Here is a 5,516-nt window from a genome sequence, read left to right on the forward strand (position 1 = left end):
CAATTCAAACAAATATTTATTGAACTTCTTCTGTATGCTAAGCACTCTCTGGACGCTAGGGATACAGCAGTGAGCAAAACAGTTAAAGTGTCCACCTTTGTGTAGCTTGCATTCTAATGGAAACAAAACAATAAATAAGTAAATAAATGTATAACAGTTTAGCTATGATAAGTGCTAAGAAGCAGAGTAAAGTAAAGAAGGGAGAGAAGAAGTATATGTTATATGTGTGTGTGCAATTTTCAAAATGAATGTCCTCAGAAGGCCACAGTCAGTAGATATTTGAGTAATGACCAGAAGGATATGAGGTGTGAGCCATAATGATATGACATCTGGGGAAAGAGCCTACAGGAAAAATTAAAAGCAAGAACAAATGCTCTGTGAGGAATTTACTGTGCATTTTCCAGGGATAGCAAGGGTGGCATGGTAGCTAGAACAAAGTATCAAGGGGTCAATTCATAAGAGATTAGGTCAGAGTGGAAATGGGAGGCCAGGTCCTGTAGGTTCTTGTGGGCTATTATAAGTCTCTTATATGGACTTTAGCTTTTGCTCTGAGTGCAGTAGGGAACCTTTGGAGGATTTTGAGCAGAGGAGTGACTTGATTTGACTTTAGCTTCTGTGTGAAGATCAGACTTAAGTGAGGCAATAGCAGAAGCAGAGCTATGAGTAGGGTGACCATTCAACAGTACCATTCAACCAGAACGTCTTTAAGAGAGGAGGGAAACTATTAATAATCATGTCAGAACAAAAGGTGAAAACTGGGTCTGTTTACAGTAAAACAAGGATGTTTGGTCATGCTAGTCTCGAGACTACTGGGTTATTGAATCCAGACAAGACATCTTGGTGGCTTGGACCAAGATGGTGAGAGCAGAGGAAGTAAAAGTGGTTAGACTCCACTTTTTTTTTTTACAGTATCAACAGGTTTTATAAGGGATTGGATGTGAAGTGTGAAAGAAAGAGGAGGATTCCAAGGCTCTGACCTGAGCAATTAGAGAAAGGAGCTGGCATTTTCTGAAATGGGAATGCTGCAAAGAGGACAGGTCTTAGGGGGTCTGGGAGGATATTAGAATTTAGTCTTGGGTAATTTGTGTTTGAGATGCTTATTAGAAATGCAAACAGAGAAAATAAGTATGAAAGTGGGCTTATGAGTCTGGTTCAGGGGAGAGGTCCAAGCTGGAAATACAAATTTGTGCATCATCAGCCTGAAGATGGAACTTAGTCATGAAACCGGATGAAACTGTCAACAGAGTGAGTGTTGGTAGAAAGGAGAAAGAGGTTGAGGGACTAAGCTCCAGGACACTTGAATATTTAAATTCAGAGAGATGAGAAGGAACCAGCAAAAACTAAGAGGCCTAGTTAGAAAGTTTGGAGGAAAGCCAGGAAAGTGTGGTGTTCTAGAAGCCAAATGAGGGAAACTAAGTGATGATAGGTCAAGGAAGATGCAGCTGATGCTCCTGAAAAGGACAGTTTCTATAGCGTGTGTTCAAGGAGTAGGGAAGGAGAGAAATTGGAGACCATGAGTATTACAGACAATTCTTTCAAGGATTTTGTTACAAAGCAAAGAAGAGAAATGAGGTAAAATCTAGAGGAGAAGTAGGCTTAATGAGAGTATTTTTCAAGATATAGAAGCATGCTTCTTTGCTAATGGGAGTGATCCAGTTGGGGGCAAAAATGACCCAGGAGATAGAGACAGAGTTGCTACAGTAATGCCCTTGAGGAGTTGAAAGAAGGTGGGTGTGCATAAACTGCAGGGGTAACCTTAGCTAAGAGCTTAGACAGGAGAGAAGGGAGAGTAGATGGGCACAGAAGCAGGTAGGTAAGTGGGTATATGTGGTGGTGGAGGTGCATGAAGCGCTCTTCTCATGGCCTCACTTTTCTCAGTGAAGTAAAAAAGCAACACCACCTGAGAGTAAAATTGTGGGAAGATGTGGAGGTTTGATGAGAGAAGAGAAACTATGAAATATGATTTAGTGTTCTAGAAGAATAGGAGAGTGAATGAATAAAATCAAAGCCTAAATCACTTCTTATTTCCTTACCCTCACACTCCATTTTGCAGCAATTCCTCCATCCACACCTAATATCCAGAGCATTACAGGTCTTTCCCCACACTACCTTTTGGTATCCCTTAGTCCCTAGGACTCAGCTGCTCTCTTCCCCTTCATGCCTGCCTATCCCTACAAATCCTATTTCAACACCTTCTCTCAATACCCCAAGCAGAGCAAGCTGTTTTCTTTTCCCAAATCGTACCCAGATCTTGGGTCATGCTTCCATTAGAGATGTAGCACATTTATTTGTGTCATCCTCTTCAACCAGACTCTGGGCTCTTTATGAGTCAGGGCTACATCTCATTCATCCTTGCATTCCCATGGACTGTAACAAAATAGAAACCTAAAAATAATGCCTGAATGAATAAGTGAGTGAATGTATACATTTAGGGTAAACAACCACCACTTTAGTTTAAACAGACTGCAAATCAATTGATTGCTTGAATGCCTGTTTATTGAATCACTTGTTTTTAAGATTCAAAGGCAATATCCCAAAAAATACCACTCAGTAGGCTTAGTCAGGTTCATAAATTTGTGTTTTAAAAGTTCTCCTGATGCTTTTAATAATCAATCATGTTGAGATACCTTAGCTAATAATCAAGCTCTAACCAGAAGCTGGTTCAATGAGGAAGAAATTAGCTTCTTTATCCTTTTATTTTCCTTAGAAAAAAGCAAATATCCCTGATAAAAATGTCCATTTTCTCACTGTCCTCTCCCCAAAAAGCTGACAAATTAATTAATACTAAGATGATAGTTGACAGTGAGAATTGATAGTATAGTACTTCTAGGAAAAGATTCCTCTTGTACAATTTTAGGTTTCTGGAATTTTTTTTTTGGCAAAAGAATTTATTAATATGGAATCTTTTCAATGTTAAGCAAAGAAAATCCAATTCAACTAAGTTTAAGAAATTTAAAAAAAATTTATTGACTTTCATAAGCAACAGGTCAAATGCCCATAGAACTAGCCTTAGGCAAAGCTTTACATTCATTCAAATGACAATATCTGGACTCAGAATGTCTCCATTGCTCTGGTTTATTTTCATCAGCTTCATTTTCCGAGAGGAGCAACTCCACACAGCACCAGTCTAACATTCTATCAGTTTAAGGACTCTAGTGGAAAGAGGGTGCCCTGCTATGGATAAAGTGAAGGTTCCTATGGCCAGGATTCTCAACTGGCCCTGGTCCTCTAGCTCACTATACATGTGTGGGCAATACGTTGTTATTGACTCTCTATAAAGAGCCCTGCCCAGTGCTCTGGGCAACACGGTGGCACGGCTGCAAGGCTGCAGGAGAGCAGAGCAGAGGCTGGAGTGGCGCCAGCACTGAGGTCAGAGGCCCAGGGGGCCTCTGTGCGGGTAGAGAGGCCAGAGGCAGAGACCAGCTTGCTACATGCAGACTCACTCTGAGTGGACAGGATTTTAGTGACTGATCTGCTACTGTGGAAATAAAGTTGGGTATAACCCTTTCACCCCAAGAACATTCTACTGTCATTTCTTTGGTCACACTGAATCCATAGTGAACTTGTCTGGGGCTGAAACCCATTGGCAAGTCACCTTTCTCCAGCAGTTTCAGCACATGCTCCAGGATTCATGCTAATTGGGCTGACTTGGGTCACATGCTCCACCTGGATGCTCTGATTGGCTTGGGCTGGTGGGTGAGGTAAGGCCCACAGAATTTCACATACCATCAGAAGAGGGTTGATACCTTTCCAGAAGAGGAAAACTGGAATGTTCTTACAGGAATGTGGAATGCTGGGAAGGCAAAAGCAGCTGATGTACACTGTAGCGAGAATGGGTGTCTTCACAACATTTACATCACAAGTAGGTAAGTATTACCTCACAAACCCCATACTAGTGCTGCTTTGACTCTGTAGAGATTTGTCCTAATTTCTTCTCCATCTGTACTATTTTACAATAGCGTATTTGAGAAGTTAACAGAGCAAACCCTGGCTCCACCCCACATTGGCTCACATTTCTTGATTTGGTAAAGTTAACATACTACAGAATTTAAAACTCTGGGGATTTGCTCCTGTTTTTATCTATGCCCCAGACTAGTGGGAGGCAGAAATTTTGCAGTGACTCTCCTGCACAGACCCAGACTTTCCTTCAGGTGGGATGTTGTCAGATCTAGTTAGAATAGGGAATGTTAGTGAGCCCTTTTCTCTACAGATAAGCAGCCATTTCCCAATGGCTTTTCCAGTATTAAAGCTCATACTTTGAATTCCATTTTATGTCTCATGTCTATTTTCCAGTTGGTTCCAAGCTTGGGAGGGAAAGAATAGGGTATTATTTATTTGCTTCCTAAATCCTGATCCTGTAGATTGGGTTTAGTGTATTTTTGTATAATCTAAATGTTTGAAATTTAAAATGCATATTGACTGAAAAAAACAGAATGTTCCATTAGTCAGAATGAGGAACTCTCTTTGCATTCTGGGAAACTGGAAGTTTGTTATATCGTTACAAAGATGACAGTATCATTAGAAATTAGAAGCAGACTACAAAGAAATACCTGATTTGCTTTATAAACCATGGCTAATGTGCACATCTGTGCACTTAAGAAGAGGTCTTGGGAAAGAGATGTAGCACTGTTATTAAGTACAGAGAACTCTGAGACAATTACTGGCTGTGGCCAGCCCTGTTTTGCTAGCTATGCTAGAATGATCATTACATGAGCCAACCCACAAATCCAACACCTGAATAGCAGCAGAATTTTAATTGTGCAAAAGCGAGATAAATGCCACCAAGCAGAATATTAAATTGTAATTAATTTTAAGTGACCCTCTTAAATGAGATCCAGGACATCAAAAATAAGAAAGACATTCATGCCTTTCAACATTAGTCACATACAATAAAAGCTAATACATATATAATGTGGATGCCTCATATATGTATTTTTATTTGTATGTATGTATTTATACACACATGGAAGAATTTTACCTAAGATAATGGGTTTTGTATTAGAGTTATTAGTTTTAAAGTTGAGCTTCAGAAACCTCGAGCATTTAATTAACTTTTTGTCTTGAAACAGAATCAGATTTAAAAGCATCCAGATATTTATTTGTAAGATATATTATCAATCTTCCATTTCATTCAAAATATCTGTATTGGCAGAACATTCAGACCATGCTTGACCTAAATCTGAAATGCTATAGACTCTGCCTTCTTTTTCTTTTTTTTTGATCATCAGTGAAGGTAGCTACTGATCCCCATATTAAAAAATCCATATTCTGTTAAATAGAAATAAAATGTGTACCATGGATGTAGGCATATTAAAAAAGTAAAAATAAAAAGGTGAAATTAATATTTTTACAATATTTTTTAAAAAGTCACATTGTCATCAGAAAAGTCTTTAAATTGAGGCATAATTGACATACAACATTTTACTAGTTTTAGGTGTATAACATAATGATTTGATATTTGTACATATTGCAAAATGACCACCACAATAAGTTAGTTAACATTTGTCACCATACAT

This window comes from Manis pentadactyla, chromosome 11 (genome assembly GCF_030020395.1).
Source record: "Manis pentadactyla isolate mManPen7 chromosome 11, mManPen7.hap1, whole genome shotgun sequence".
NCBI classification, from domain to species: Eukaryota; Metazoa; Chordata; class Mammalia; order Pholidota; family Manidae; genus Manis; species Manis pentadactyla.